Below are 17,618 nucleotides of genomic sequence, written 5' to 3' on the forward strand. Positions count from 1 at the left end.
TTCTGAGGGTATCTCAGACCCAAATTTGATTGTTCAGGGAAAATGTCATCTCTTTGGATTGAACACACTTTGGCGTGCCAGTCATTAAGGCATGAACCTGTGGGAGCCATGACTTATTTCTAGTTCAAAGAGATTTGGAGAAACAACTTTGGTTTCATACTTACTGAAAATGTCATCTTGGAGTTCTTCATCATGCATTGAGTCTGAAGAAAAAAAACACCAAGCTCTAAAATAAAATTCAGGTTTTATATGGTCCGACTGAGAGCAACACAAGTTGGTGCTACACTATGTTTCTTGAAGAGAAAGATAATCATTGCTTTGAGTAGCACTTCTAATAGTCTGCAGCAACCAGGCAATATAATAGCAGATGAAGCAAGTGTGCTAGATGTTTGTCAGTGCTTCTCTGATGAGTAACTAAAGGTCATATTTTATGCACTTCCATCAGGAACTGCCTGAAAAATTAGCAGAAAAGGATAACATCACATTAATGTATGAGAAAGTTAAAATATGTTCCTGTTTTCCAGGCATTTCAAGAGAAAATATGAAAAAATACATCTGTAAGAAAAGAAAAAAAAATTTTTAGATATTCAGAAAGAGAAATAAGACTCTTTTAAAAAAGTTCCACGTGTTGAACATATATTTCTACTGAAATTTCTAGGTATTTTCAGGAGTAGTTATTGGTGCAGCAGCAATGAAGAAATACATGGGAAAATATTTTTAAATTGACCAATCTGAGGCTTAGAGAAGCAATATCTCAGTTTGTCTATCAACTTAAATCATTTTCTGCCTAGGCACATGTATTGTACTTATCACCAGCTTATAGCATTTAAACCACCCATACGTCCGTGATGTTCTGATAGCTTTGCACACAAATGCTGTAATTTCCTGCACAGTTTATGAACTTGCATTTAACAGTGTGTTAAAAAAAAAATAATAATACCATGTATACAACTGTGCCAGGCCTGTGAGTTGTCCCTTCATTTGGGGTTTCTTTGTTGCAAGACCTGTATCATGAGTCCAACTGCTGCTGCTGGACTGGGGGAATCAGAGCAGCTTACAGTTATGAACTCTCTGCACCTCCTGCAAATGATGAATCAGGGAATTAGGCTCAGTGCTGATGGCTAATTTACTGCCAGGGAGATTGAGGTGGCTCCCAGAGTCTGCACTTTTATTAGTATTCCAGATCTTGCCACAGTGCCATTTACTGTGGCTTGGCAGGTGCTTTGCAGCTGCTGCTGCTCCACATGAGGAAACAAATACTCTGTCTTTTGTGTCCCAGATGAGGAAAATGTAGCCTCTGTGACAGAACAAGAGATTCCCTGTGGCCTCTGTAGAAACTGGGAATAACGCTGGTTAATATATGGGCAGAGAGAAAAGTGCAACAGAGCACTGAAAAAAGAGCACACGCATCTAATATGTTACTGGAAAATGATCACTTTCCCACAAGACATATGGAGACAACTGCCTTAACTGACTGTATAAGGCCCCTGCACTGAGACAAGGCCAATCTGTGTGACGGATGGCACTAACGTCAGAAATGCACGAGTGTTCTCCTTGGGCGACGAAGCAATAATGTCTCTGTGCCAGAGTTACTGCCACTATTAAGACTAGGTGCAAGGCATTAATTACACTCACAGCAGAAGCAGAAGCAAAGGCTGAGGCACAGCAACATAATAGTATTGAGACTGTCATTTCCCAGTCCAAACTCCTCTAATTAAGTCCCAGCTGATGTCTGCTGTTCAGGTATAGAGTCTTAATTTCAACAGGGGGAGGAATGAAAATGAAAGCAAACACAGTTTAAGTCTTATCCAAGTAAGGAAGACCAGACATTTGGGGGGATTTGAATATTTTTGTTTTGAACCGAGGGCATTAGAGGGCATTGTTTGGTTGATTTTTTATCTAGGAATCATCTGCTGCCCTATTTTGAAATTCACTGGACAGCATTCATACTGTAGAATGTAACCGACTCTTAAGTCAGCCAGAACTTGGTGCTTTTTAGATGCAATTTGCACATTATAATTCAAGACTTGCGGAACAACAAGAGCACAGGAAAAATCCAGCCATCATATTGCTGTATGTCTCCATAGGCCAATACTCAACAAAGTAATTTTATGACCTAGTCCCAACAGTAGGATTTGATATCATGGCAACTTATAGGGCTATTTATACCTCCAGATCCCAGAGTGGTACACAATAGTTTCACAAGCAATTCTGTGTATCTGTTTCTCTCTCTGGCTCTCCTTCTTCATCTTCTGCATTATATTTTTAACGAAACTTTATTCAGTATAAACAAGAAAAAAGGAGGTTCCAATATTAAATCTGGGAAATTTTTACATCCTTAATGAAATTTCAGGTTAGTTTTTAAAAATAAAAGCTTCAATCTGTTTCTTATTATTTTACTTCAAAGGAAAGAAGTAGGCAATCCCACTCATCTTTATTCTTCCCTTGGCCAACAGAATACTCAAAAACAGAAGTTGGAGATGAAATTGCAGAGGTGGTCACATTTGAAAAAAAATCACAATATTTGGGGAGAGACTCCTTTTTTGGGGGGCTATTTTCACTCCATTTCTGATTTCTTGATCCTATGGTCCAATTGGCTATCTACCTTGCTGTTTGCTTCCTTTTGAAATTAAACTAGATCTCTTATAAATGCTTACATTTACGTAGGTCACTCTGAAAGTAACGTCTCCTCTTTGTTTCCATGGAAACTACAACAGATATAAGGAACACAATAACACTATTAGATAGAGCACATTCACAGCTACAAAATGCTGTTTTTCAATACAGTCACTACTGTTAGCTGTTAGCTGATAGGGATGAGCTGGTTTAAGACACTGTTCCGTTTTGTCACGTGACGGCTGTCTGGAGCATGGCTTCTCTTTAACATCACTGTTACCACACCTGAAATGCACCACCCACTGCCTCACTGTGCTCACATCCACTGTTTGGTCTCCATAAATGTTCAGCAAGCATCGATGAATGTCAGTGGGTGCAATTTTTTCTGCATGGGGGAATTCGGTTCCACAACTTTGCGTCATATACACTTCCATGTTAGACGTCATTTTGTCAGACTGCCCCTCTGTTGCCCTCTACCATACTGCAACCAAATGTAACGAAATATTGGCAGGAAGGTTTGACCTCTGCTTCCATATCACTAACATCTGCTTCTGACATTGTGGGCAGACATCATAAAAAGGGAGGCATTGCTTTTGGAGCAGCCCTCATAATTCCCTTGGTGGAGGGGGGAGGAGGGGAAAGGTGGATTGTTGTAGAAATCATTAGTCGATGGTTTATACAGCTGTGATTTCATTTTCAGGTTATTAAAAACTAATAACTTGTCATTTAATTAGACTAGATGATGAGAATCTACTTGAAAGTTAGAAATAGACTTAAAAACTGCTTATTTTCTTCCTCACTAATAAGAAAATTACTTACTAACGAATCACTATGACTTATAACTGAATTTAGGAATTACAAAGGACCTGGTTCTTCATTATATTCACCATAGTTATACATAGTTTCATAAGTTATCTTCTTTATTTGCATCAAGAGTACTATTAAATATAGTATTAATTTCCCTGAGCAGATTGTGGAAAGAAATCCTTAGAGGACATTATTGGCAATGATCTACAATAAAGCTTATTGCTTATCCAGAAAATGAGCCTCTCTGAACCTATGGTCTTAAACAACACAGCACAGCAGTGCTCTAGAGCCCTGAGCAGGGTAAAAAGAGCCATTCAGTGACCACATTCATTCAGAGAGTAGATCCTAAGCTGAGCCTTGAACTTAGGTGACAAGTACTGTCAGACGGAGCACAGACCTCTCTCCCTAAAGTAATGAGCCAAGACCTCCAATTTATTTCACATGGACTATTTAAGAGCCACCAGATAATAATGGCTATCAGTCACTGCCAACCCATGGTGAATTTACAATAGTGACTTGGAGGGGAGAGTTTCTATGTCATAACCCTCTAGGCATACAGTCCCTGTATCATGCCATTTATTAGGCAGCTTGGCCCTGAAACTACATTTATTTGTTCCATAATATTTCATGCTATATTGTCCGAGGTTAATAAAGCCTCATTAACAGCTGCTGGTAGACCCCATAAAGCTCTTCAAGATTTCATTTTACAATAATGGCAAAGAACCTCACAATTTATTTTTCCCCATCCAATCTCAAATGCCCTACAGCAAAGGCTTAAATTTGGAAGAGAATGAAAAAAAAAAAGCTATCTGTTCAGGAAAGGCAAAAGTAGCACTTGTCTCCAAGTCATCATTAGTTATGGAACCATTTTTAATGCACAAAATGCTGGCTAAAAGTATCCTTTTTGTCTTATTCATTTTGAGATATCAGGAGAGAGTATAATCCTCCCAAAAATATAGCAAGCAAATAGATACTTGTGTAGCTCTGCTCTTCATTTCAGAAATTCACATTTTACTGTAAAAGTGGTGAGAAAACATTGTCCTGTGGAAATAGACGTGTGGATTTTATGATGAGGAGAGGGCAGAGAAAAATGCACTGTAATAGGCAAGTCAGTTTTCTTATGCACCAGATGATACATTCTGTTAGTTTGTCTAATATCGCTCCAAGGAAAAAATCTGGCTCATAATGGCAATGATTTTGAATTATCACATCTTTGCTGCATAATTCCCATTGACACTACTTGAATTTCATCTTTGACCTCACTTAGCTTTCCTCTAAACTTCTGAAAACTAAGCAGTCTTTATCTCAAGATCTCTTTCTATGTAATCACAAAGGCCTCTGAGCCTTGGTACTTTAACGTTTGAATTCTGACTAACACTAAAAATTGCTGAAATAAGTTGTTCTTCCAAAAGAATAAGATCCTCAAAGCACTGGGATTTGGCTTGTTTTCTTCAGCCAAAAAATATGGTCTTCTTATAGAGCTCTTCAGTACTGCGAATTCAGTAGAAGTTCATAACTCCTTTTTTAACTTCTTTAATGGCAGAACAGCTCTGGAACATTCAGCAAAGAAAATAAGGTAATATATCAGAAGAAGAGTGTTCTTAAAATCTGCTATTAAAGAAACACATTAGAACTTCCTAAAAGGAGTAAAACAGACACAGCTGAAGGAGCGTGCCAGCAGCTCATGGCGGGAGTAAGATGCAATATTTACTTTCTACATAAGCAAAACAGAAGAAAAGCACACCTAGCAAACAACTTTGATACAGGGCAAGCTTTGCCTCTGTGTGCATACACAGTTCTTAAATAAAATATGAAACATTTCTTCACCAGAGAATTCACAATCCAAACAAATGAAGCACACAAATGAGTTCAAGACAGGAGAAGAGTAGAGCAGCAAAGTGGTTTGTCCAAAATCACAGACCTGGAAGACACAGAGGGAACTTGAAAACTCCTGGCTCTTATTTTACACTAAATCTGTAGGAGAAGAGGCCAGCTCTAGTTTGGTTTTCCTCTGTACATTCATTCCTCTCCACTGCTCCTCTGCTCTTTCCCAACCTCTCAAAATATATGTATATGAGAACTTGGAATTTGAGTGTTTTACACAGGTAAGCATTACACTATTCATAGTAACAACATAAATCAGCATATATCATATTCCTGCTACACTGAGATAGGATTGAAGAATTATAAAATACCTATCCCCTCAGTTTTATACTTGTAAAATTTCAGCTTTATGTCCATAAATATGAAAAATATTTGCTAAGATGGGTGTAGAGGGAAAACTGCAGGTTTGCATATTATTCTCCATTTGAATCTATGCAGTACAATTAATATTGCATGTATTCCACATTTTTTTTCTTGTTTATTCATAATTCACTTGTATGTGAATTTTCAAGGGCAGCAAAATAGGAGATCAAAGAATCAAAAAGAAGAATTTAAGCAATTTTGATCAGATTGTTATTAACCTTCCATATACAGTTTTCTCCCTTCTAAATTTATTCTAGTCATCTTTACACATGAACCATCATGTTTAACCATCAGCTAAAAATATTTCATTTTGAGCTGTGAAATAAAAAGGAAGATGAAACAATATGCATCCATTAGACAAAACAACAGCTTTGAACAAGTGGGATGTACTTCACACTGAATCCAAGGGAGAGCTAAAGCAGCAATGGCAGAAAGGCATACTCATGTATCTGTAGGTCTATGGCCATGCTCACACCTAAAGGATCTTGTAATATTTGCTGTGATGCTGTATCAGTAGGAAGTCATACATACAAAGGGATAAGCTTACAATAAAGTTATTGCCACTCCTCTATCACATGAAATATGTACCTAGAAACCAAATGACAGGAGGGAGAATTCACAAATGTGTATGTAAACTAGCAAGACATTGAGATACATGAACGTGTGAGAGCTGCTGGAGTCTGTTACCTGTAGGTGCATGCCTTGGGTTTGTCCTGTTCTGGCACAGCCACTGAGGAACATATCTATGGTTTGTGATGGAAGTATTTCAGAATTCATGTCTTACAGCCTAAATAAACAAACAAACAAAAAAAACTGTCTTGATTAGGGCCACAAAAATAATCCAAGGGAAGAAATGCCTTCCCTACAAGGGGAGGCTGAGAGAGCTACAGCCTGGATAAGAGAAGGCTCTGGGGAAACTTGAGAGCAGCCTTTAATTACCTACAGGGGTGGTATAAGAAGGAAGGGACAGGCTTTTTAGCAGGGTCTGTTGTGATAGGACAGGGGGAAATGGTGTCAAACTAAAAGAGGGGAGATTTAGATTGGATATAAAAAAAGTTTTTTACAATAAGGGTGGTGAGGCACTGGAATAGGTTGCCCAGAGAGCTGGTGGATGCTCTGTTCTTGAAGACATTCAAGGTGAGGGTAGATGGGGCTCTGAGCAACCTGATTTAAATGTAGGCATCCCTGTTCATTGCAGGGGTGTGGATTAGATGGCCATTAACGGTCTCTTCCAACTCAAAACTTTCTAAGTCTATTTCCCTATGCCCTACATAGGAAATTTACTTTCAGGGAGGGACCTGAGGAAGATCTGGGCACATTCAGAGCTGCTATGCACTCAATTTTTAGTTCATTTTTCATGTGGTTTTGTGGAGAATGAACATTACCCTTAGGGAATTAAAAAAGAAAAAAAAAAAAAACCTCAAAGAGAGAATGAAATTTTAATGTTTGACATCCCTACTGGCAACTTCAGGAAAAATACTGTTTTGAATTGACTTCTCTCTCAGACTCAAAATGGTAGGGAAGGCTTGTGTTCTTCATACAAGTATATCACATGCTTGTCTCCTCCTTCCTTCACTCCGTCCTCTCAGCACACAACAACTTTTTGAAGTTCTCACAGAATAAAAAGAAAGTGGGTTTCCCATCTTCATGACTCAACAGTAAGGAAAAGCAGAAAAAAAGGGGGAAGAAAGAAAAGCTGTGTGTGCAGAGTTAATCAAAGGCAGTCATGAGCTGCTCTGTCCACACTCTGAAGTGGTTAGCAGCAAGGCAGCTCACTTCTGGAAACTGCAGAGGCTCAGGTTCTGAGCTCTGTTCATGTATGCTGCCTTTCAGCGCATTCACATTTTTTCTTGCACCATTTATTCTTTCTCTGACCCTTTGGAAAGAGATTATCTGAGGTTGTTACTTGCAATAGCAGGGATTTCGACTCAGTGACCCAGATGGTCTCTTAGTCTGAAGTTCCTCTAATTCCTTCTCCATACTCCATAAGCTGTGGCTTTCCAAGCAGTAGCACGATCAACCTCTTCTTTACATACAACATCTTTTACTGAAAGTACAAATACTTGTCTGTATCCTAGCACTAAGTTGTACCACAGTGACTGTGCAAACTAGTGTACTGTTTGCCCACAAGAACACTACAGAAAAGAGTTATCACTGGTATCTGAAAAAAGAGTTTTATCTATAAAATTCTTTATTTTAGACTGATAGACTAGTTTTAAGTTACATTTTAACCATAAACATTGGAGAAGCTGTCCCAGATGGTGAATGTGAAACGTGCTGTAAATTTTAATGAAGCAAATAAGTCACTAATAAGCATAATGCCAACACTGCTGTGTTTTTGGTAGATGTTAATAAAGCAAAATTAAAAAGGAACATGCAGCATTTAAATAAGAGCCTAAGAAGCCTAATATAATTTGCTTATTCAGCTATTCACACTTTGATTGCACAGCCCCTAGTCATCTGCTCAAGTACAGCTGCTTCATGTAAAAAACAAATAAAAAAAAGTTTTATTGTCCACCAGATGTCTCAGCTTGTAATACTTGCTGCTATATTTCAGGTCACACAAAGTTCAGGCCCATTTAGGAATCGATTGTTCTTGGATGACCAATCTTGTGACAGTGGTCGAAACTCTTGGGCCTCGCGCTATGAATGTCACAGGCACCCAAAGCAGGCAATTACCAGCGCTCTGGGGAAGAGCTGGAAAAAGCTGCAGTGGGGAGAATTAATACAGCAGACACCCAGCTCTATAGAGTCACGGCAAGACCACTGACAGGGCCCTACCAGGTTTCCTTTGTTTCCTTAAAATGGGTTCTTTATTATTATTTAATGAAATCACCAGTAGAAGAGCCACCGTTTTTCTGCATCATCACTTTCACTGCTCTGGAGAGGGAGCTAGCCCACACAGGGGTTCTGTCTCTTCCCAAATCACATGTAAAAAATCTATGAAGCAGTTATCAGCTGGAGTTAAAACATCCTGTAGTGAGGGTGCCTGCTGGTCTGCTGCACATTGCGGGTCTGAAATCAGCAGGCAACATTTTGTTTATGGATTTTACAATGCTTCTGACTAGGGAAAGGATGAACAGGAGGGTGTTTCTACATACACCTTCTCCTCCAGAGAATGAAAAGAGCAAAAGTGATTGGAAGGAATCCAAGCAGAGCCTCGAACCCCTGCCAGAGCCGAGCCGAAGGAGCAGCTGCAGCACACTGACTGCAGCACCAGGTTTCCACTAGGATGAACTGAGACAGCTGAAGATTTTAAACAAGGGTGCCCAATGCCCAAAATACTATACACCTTTACTGCACAAGGTATGATGCAACTTGGAACTTCCCAAAACTGACAAGATATTTCAGAACTTTTTCTCCTGGTGGAATTTGCACAGCAACACAGACATCTGTTTCTCACCTTATTGGATGATTTACAAGGAGCAATACCTTGACACAAATATTTTACCAGGAATAATGTCGTGCTGCTACGCATAATTTACACAGTGCTGCAAAAGACAGAAAAAAAATTACATGCTTGTCAGGCATCTACCTCTCAGTGTAACTTTCTTCTCAGCACTCTATATTTTTGCAACTGCATGCAGCCAGCATCACCTCATGGGCCTTAAACTTGCAGTGCAATTAATGGACAAGTCACTTGGTCAAAATCTTCTTCTCTCAAGCTTTACTACTGTTAGCCCTAAAACAGAAAAACAAGAAACAGAGGATTAGTCAGCTACTTACTAAGCTCAGACAAAAATGTAAGTTCCTTCTGTCCTATAGAGCACTTAGGTTTGGAAGGGTTGTTGACGTCTTTGAAGGGACTTTCATTTTGATCTTGTACATCTTCCTACTATCAAACTAGTTGGTTCTCCAAAGCCTGCACTTCTCACTTTGCTTTGCTCAGTTTGCCAGCTCCTCCTCGCCCATTTTTCCCCTCTCAGCATCTGCTAGCTTCTCCCCATGAAGCTGACTGTCCCTGAGGACCACACAAGGCAGTTTATGAAAGTCCTCTCTACTCAACTTCTCGTTCATTGCCAATTCTTGACTGACAACCACCACCTCCATGTCATTCTGTGTACCCTTAAAAAAAAAAAAAAAAAAACCCTCAGAAAAGCAAAGCAAAGTGGTTCCAAATAGGCAGAGGGATAAATTTTGGAGAATTCAACCAAATACAGATTACAACTTGAGAAATCAAGTTACGTGTCCAGAGAGAGCTTAACGTGTGCCTGAGGACTTGTGAACAGGTTGTTTTATGACTGAAAAACGCACATCTTAGCATGGCAGTGTGCAGCCTCTGTGAAGACAAAGACAAGCCCAGGATGGCAGCTAGGGCACTGGGAAACCAGTCTGGCCTGCAGTAATCACCTGCTCCGTTGAAGTCCCACTGATTTGAATGATAGCTTCCTTTGAAGAGCCATAAAATCTGATTCTATCTTTTTAAGACTCTGCGTCACTTTTAGGCTATTGCCAGCTCTTGTTGTTTCGTTGTGAGGCAGACTGTAACAGGTATTCTTCAAGCTGCAAGGACTAGAGTACTGGGATTATGAAAACACTATGTGACCCAAATCTAATGGCTCAGAAGGCAAATGTAAGGAAATTGAGCTCGTCAAGTCCCATTTTTGAGCCAAACTCGAGAGGTTTCAAACATAGATGGTTGAATATATTGTATCACTGCCAATTCTTTAAAACCAAATTTGTCCCCTCTGGTGTTTCAATTATGCAAACAGCACTGTGTACACAGACAGACAGTGTTTATGCTTTCAGTAACAGATCGTGCTATCTAATCTGACACACAAGCAACTGTTAGCTTACTGTAGGTTCTTTGAGCAATTATCATAAAAAGTTATTACTTTGTTGTGACCATAAAATTAAAATTTACTCTTTATTTGCCTGTGTCAGACTTAGAATTATCCATTATCTAGGTTATTATTAATCACCTAATATTATTTCTCATTCTATTTGCAGTTTCAGAAGAGAGTTAACTCATCTAATTCAATGGAGTTTGGTCACACCTGCACCAGCACAAAGTAAGAAGTAGGACCTCCGCTGTCTGGATTACTTCAGCAGGTCTTGATCTGATCATCTCCAAAATTCACAGAAGTCAAGAGTGCCTCTCATAGACACCTTCAGGAAAAGGCAGGCAGAACCAGAATCTCAGCTGTTACGAATTGAGTGAGATCAGCACATCTGGCAGTTTCAGGTAGGCAGCATCTGACCAGCAGCAGAGCAGAGCAGGAGGGGGTATGAAAGCCTAAAGAAGCCAATGGAGTAGATAGGATGCTAAGGTTTTATCCTTTTCCTCACCTCTCATTTGCTTCTTACTGCTACTCCTACTAAGCTTTTCCCTCTAGTCTTAAAAACTGTCTGCAGCCTGCAGAAGAGTAGCTAATATCCTTTTTTTCTTTAACTAACAATAATCCTCTATCTCCATTACTAGTTAAGACTCCCAATCCAAAGTCAGAAATAGGTCTTGCTATTCAAATTAGTACAAATATGTTAGCATAAATTTTAAAGTCTTGAGAGTTTTGTTCTGATGGAGTTTTTGTCATCTGAAGTCAAATCTGGATTTGAATTCTGGGAACACCTCTGCTGTAATTTGACCTGAATAGTGCCTGCTTTGATTTATTTTGGAGATATAGATCTATTCTTGTCTTGTAAAGGCATAAGTGAGAAAAAGATAAATCTAATGCTCAAATCTGAAAAAAAACCCAAACAAAACAGAAATAGAAAGAACAATCATAAGGAAAACAAACAAGTTAATATACAGGAGGGCTAGTGATGGATAAGTTTGAAGTGCAGTTTCAGATTTCCCTTAAAACTTATCAAGAGGAAACTTCTTCTGACAGCAGTTTAAGTACATTTGTCTTCATACAGTTCAGTGCCCTTTGTAATTTGATATAAAGGAATGATTCTCTAACTTCCTCTGGTTCCTATTCTTTCCACAACATGTTCAGTGCAGGTTAAATGCTTCCAAAAACTGAATGCATAGAGTCTATGAAATAGACCATAAAGAAAAAAATGATATGGAAATTAGTGCAAAACGGGTAAAATTTGCTCTTGCAGCAACTGCAGATACACTTATAGTATAGAGATGGATTCATATATATGTATTTATTTGTATACATATATATGTGTGGACATTGCCAGAAATCCACACGTCCACTGCCATGTATCATGACACCGTGTGTATTCAATTATGTGCTATCTGTGCAGCTTCTAAATCATACATTTCAGTTCATTCATCTTCTGAGCACCCTCAGAGGATGCAAATGTACCATCGTTTACTCCTAAAGACTGAAAATGAAACAACTAAAATGTAAGGCCTCCATAAGGATGTACTTCATTAATAGTGAAACACTTGTAAATATTAAAAAGACAAAAAACAAAACCAAAAACCGTGGAAGTGTGAAGTAGGATCACTGAGATTCAGACTACTTGAATTCGTTTGACTGAAGATGCAGTTTTATTCATCTTGATATCACTTTTAACAGATTTCAGACTTTTAATATTGTTTTTCTAGTGCTTACAAGACATACTACCCTTTATATTAAAAGACTATCTGTATCTCAATCAGTTTCTCAAAAATACATATTCATCTAAACTTAGGTTCTAAATTATCTGCAGTAAGTGCAAATGCGCAGCAGAAAAAGCAGGGTAACCCCTTAGAAAACAAGCTCAAGAATGCTACATAACATTAAGTCTGTCTGTAACTAGTGTGTTTAAAGGTTGGCTAATGAAACCCATTTCATTTAGGCAAGTTTGTCTCCTTTGGCATTATTTTTCTGCTTATTATTCATGGCCTGCCTGGGCAATATTGTGTTAAAATCCCATTTTAGATCCCATGCTTGAGAGATGACATTTTTATGTAGTCAGTTCTCACCTCCTGAGTTCTTTCCCTATGAAAAACTGTGTCTGTTCTGCAGAGATAAAGCAAGAACACAGACAGATTCAAAAGCTCTCGTGAGGGGGAAGAGGTTCAATGTTAATATTTCTGTTCTTTGTGCTTCTTCATTAAGTAGTTTGTTAATTAAAAGCCCTTTTTGGATTTTGTTTGGCAGAAGTAAAGCATTTGATCAGCTAAACCCTTTATACCTGGTCAGATGCTCATCCCTCTCATCCTCCATCACCAAGAGACCACCTGCAATCCTTAGGGACCGTCTTAGCAACAAAGGAACAGAACAGAGCTGGTAGCACTTTTAGGATGCTTTTCTGAGAGCACAGAAGCTTTCCATCCCCTAGAATACAAAATCAGGCAGGTGAAGCAGGAAAGTAGCATGACTAAGATAAGACCTGCTGGTCAGACTGTGGGGAAAAAATGGAAAAGTAGTGGAAGCTTGGATGCGTGACTTGGGAAGGGTATAGGGATACTATCCAGATGTGTGGGATAGGATTAGGAAAGCCAAGGTGTAGATGGAATTGAACTTGGTGACGGATGTAAAAAACTACCAGAAGGGTTTCTTTAGAACACTGAGGCTCCCCCAACAAATGAAAAGGGAGAGCTCGCCTCCTCAGACTTGGTGAAGGCTGAGGTACTTAATGAGTTCTCTGCCTCAGTCTTAACAGCTATTCAGGCTTCTCATGCCTCTCATGTCCTTAAACTTCTAAGTAAGGGTCAGTGGAACAAAATTGTTCCTTGTGTAAGAGCAGAGCAAGTACAAGACCACCTCATAAAGCTGAATCCATACAAGGCTGTGGGGCCAGATTATGTGCATCAAGGGTTTTGAAGGAACTGGCTGATGTGGTTGCCAAGATGCTCTATGCTGTATTTGAAAAATCATGACTGCCAGGTGATGTCCCAGGTGAACAGAAAAAGGAAAACGTTGCTCCCATATTCAAGAAGGGGAGAAAGGACAACTCAGGGAACTACAGGCTAGTGAGCCTTACATCTGTTCCTGGAAAGATCATAAGTGGATCCTCCTGAAGGAGATGTTAAGACACATGGGAGATGTGGAGGTGATCTTAGACAGCCATCATGGCTTCACCAAGGGTAAATTATGCCTGACTAATCTGGTGCCTTCTATGATGGAATGATGACATCCATGGACAAAGAAAGGGCATCTACCCAAACTTCTGTATGGCCTTTGACACGATCCCATAGCACAATTATATCTAAATTGAAGAGAATTTGAAGGCTAGACTATTCAGTGAATAAAGAACTGACTGGATGGCCATAGCCAGAGGATTGTTGCCAATGGTGCCAATGGCTCTGTGTCCAGGTGGAGGTCATTCACGAGAGCTCTCCCCTGTGGATCCATTCAGGGACCAGTGCTCTTTAGCAACTTTATCAGTGACACAGTGAGATTGAGTGTACCCTCAGCAAATTGGCTGATGACACCAAGCTGAGTGATGCGGCTGATACAATAGAAGGAAGGACACCAGAGAGATCTGGACATGCTTGAAAAGAGAAATAAGAATATAATGATGCTTAGCAAGGCCAAAAGCAAGGTGTTGCGCTTGGGTTGAGGCAATATGAGTGCAAACTGGGAAAATAACTCACTGGGAACAGTCCTGTGAAGAAGAACTTAGGAGTCCTGATGGATGAAAAGTTGGACATTAGCCAGCAGTGACATTTCAGAGACACCTCAAACACTGGTTCTTCTTTGGAGCCCACAGGGATTTTTGAATAGCCTGAATTCATATGAGCTAACGCAGTACATTTACCCCACCTCCCACATCACTTGCAGTAGGATGTTAACTTTCTCCTAGACTTGTTTGTGCAAAGTGACCCAAACCACAGTCTAAGCACAACTGGGAAACTGCTGCCCAAACATTAATGTCCATGATGGATGAGTTTATTTAATAAAGATATTAATGACTGGCTCAAAACACCTGCTTCTCCACAACCACCACCACAAGAAGGCTCCTTACCTGGTGAAGTATCAGCCATCATTCATCACAAATTGTTCATAATTGGCTAATTGTTAACTTTCAGACCCTGCTCTTTCTGTTTATACATCAACCAATGAAAGATGAGGGGGCACACATTTACATCATTTGATGGGAAGCATATGCTAATGTTTACTTGCACTGTTTTCATGCTACTTCTTCCCTCAAATACGAACAGTTGCATGGAGAACAAAAGAAAACCAGATCTAAATGGCAAGCTGACTTTGATATGTATTTCTGCAGACACAGTCTTCTTCACAAGCATGTATAAAGACTGAATAAGAATAAAGACTGTCCTACTCAGCTTAATTCATTTGAAGCTAAACACCTAGCATCACATCTTAAGGTTGACTGTATATCAAGCTGACATGCCAAAAGGTGATTCACTCCTCTTATTTTAGCATGGGACTGGAAGTGCATCTCTGTCTCTGCACTTAATATAGAAGCGCTTGAGTCAGCTAACCTGTGGAAGGCTAAAGATAGCAAGGCTGAATCCCTCCCTCATCTCTACAGTATAAACTAACTGGTATCCAAACCAGCTTTGTCAAAACCAATCTCAATCACTGGGAGATGCAGTTCACCTTAGTTCTCATTTTAAACCATCTTGCTCACTCATTTTACCAAGTGAAAGCCAAGATGGAGTCAAGGAGCAATGGTACCAGATACTGTATCAAGAACAGACAGTAACCACGTGTACATTCTAGTTCATCTGTGATTCTGTGATTCTAGTGACAGGCTCCTAAGGGGCTCGACAACCAATAAAAACTCCTCCAGAATGATCTGTGTGTCAAATGCTCCTCTTTCATCCCCCAATTCGCTAGAGAGATAAGGGATACTTCTCACCTACAGCAGTACAATGCAAGTCTGTCCCTCTAAAATTATGTCCCAGAAGCATAAAATGACTTAGAAGTAGGTCATGTCACACAAGACATCAGACATTTTCAGCAGTTTTATTTTTCTTAACATTCTGCTACTACCTACTTACCTAAGTTTTCCATAATCCTCAAGCAATCTCTAAAATACTGCCTTCCATTCTCAGAGAAAATGATTTCCAGTAACTTTGAAAACAAACAAACAAAATATCTGATGAGTATTTTCCCTCCAAAAGAGGAAAATCAAAGTAGTAGTCAATTATTAAAATGACATCAAGAAAAAAAACAAACAAGCAACATAAGGTGTACAGACTTATTAGAATGTGCTATACATTGTAGGTATGTTTAGAATATAGACAAGTAATTTCTTTTTTATGGTAAAATATGCAAGAAATCATAATGCTGCACACTCAAGATCTAAGTATTGACTTTGTCTCTAGACTTAAAATGAGTACAAAAATGAAAATGTTGGATACAGGCAACAGTTGCATTGTTAATTTATCAGCTTTAAGGAACTTTTATCCCTAGAGTCCTTGCTCATGACTTATCTATAGAGACAATATTATCTGAACAGACTCCAAACACTGATAGAGAAGAAACCTAGGGTTTCAGAATCAAAGTCTGGGGGAAAAAAAAGAGGATCATGCCTGTATATACCTCTTTACAATACATACTTTTACAAAGAATGATGAATGTGCCCTGGCATATAGAAACTGTGGATATATTTACAGTTAAAAGAAAGAAATTTTAAATAAGGAATAGTTAGAGAAGCCATTTAAATAACAGTTTAGACATTAAATGATATTCTGGAGAGCAGAATGTTATGAGAATTTTTTTTGGTTTTGGTTGATATCTTTGGGATCTCTATTAAAAAAAAAATAAAAGAAGATGTTTAAAATACATATTATTCAATGAGAAAGTGAAAAGGTCTTGTTAAGATAAAAGAAAAAATATGACATTACCCAAATCACATTGTTTGTAGTCCCCTCCCCATACACCAAATTTATCAATTTTTGATTGATATCAGCTGGGATTTATTTCTCTGTTATTAGTTTTGAGATTGTAAAATAAATTATCTTTATTGGTCTGAAAAACAATTCTTTTGATTTCATATTATAAACTGTAATTTCCTTCCCTTCTTTTATTTTTTTCCACTCTAATTCACTCCTAAAACCCCGAATGATTATTTCCATTCTAAATATCAACTATGATTCAATACAGGGATTTCAGTAGCTGTGTATATTTTTAAACCCGAACCTATTTTCTTTTGGGCTAATTACAAGGTTGAAAATAGACAAATCTCTCCTTTAGGATTTTTCACTTCTGTTCAGGTCCCACTACCCTCATGAAATTTCTGAACTGAAAACAGGAAGATTTCTAAACAGTGTTAGCTACAATTATTGGAGTCCTGGGCCCTGGAAAGACTCCCCAGAGCAGTGGTCACAGCATCAAGCTTGCTAGAATTCCGGAAGCATTTGGATAGTGTTCTCAGACATAGAGCTTGAATTTGGGTAGTGATGTATGGAGCTGGGATTTGGACTCGATGGTCCTTGTGTCTTTATTCCAACTGGGGATATACTGCAATATACAGTACTGTGATCTTCAAGATTCATTCCAACCCAAGCCTTTCTAGGATACTATGATTCAGTTGTGATCTTTCAAGAAGCTTCTTATGTACTGTCAAATACAATAGTTTCAGTAAGAAAACTCCAGAGTCAGGCAAATCTGTTGACTTGTTGTTTTCTTAGAAACAATGTGCAGCACCACCAGTATATCTCCAATGTAGCCTCAAGCTCCCAAAAAATTGCTCATACCAGCAAAACTGGCAAAATAGGGAGCAGCACTGGCAAGCTTTGCAAGAAGAAAGCTAGCAACCTCATGCAAAGCATGACTCTGTTTTGCATGACTTTTTGGTCTCTAAATTGAAGAGATGAGGATTGACCTCTCAATGGAAAAAGAAATCGGCTGGATGGTCGCACTCAAAGAGTTGCAGTAGCTCAGTGTTCAGGTAGAGAAGAGTTACAAGTGGTGTTTCTCAGGGTATTGGGATTGGCACTATTTAACACCCTTGTCAGTGATGTGGACAATAGGATTGAGTAAACCCACAACAGATTTGTGAATGATAAGAGGTGTGTGAGGTGACTGATATGCAGGAGGGAAGGGATACTATCAAGAGGGCCCTGGATGCTCTGAAGAGGTGGACCA

The sequence above is a fragment of the Centrocercus urophasianus genome, unplaced genomic scaffold (genome assembly GCF_019232065.1).
Source record: "Centrocercus urophasianus isolate 14NV4802_14NV808 unplaced genomic scaffold, USGS_Curo_1.0 seq_11, whole genome shotgun sequence".
Classification (NCBI taxonomy): domain Eukaryota; kingdom Metazoa; phylum Chordata; class Aves; order Galliformes; family Phasianidae; genus Centrocercus; species Centrocercus urophasianus.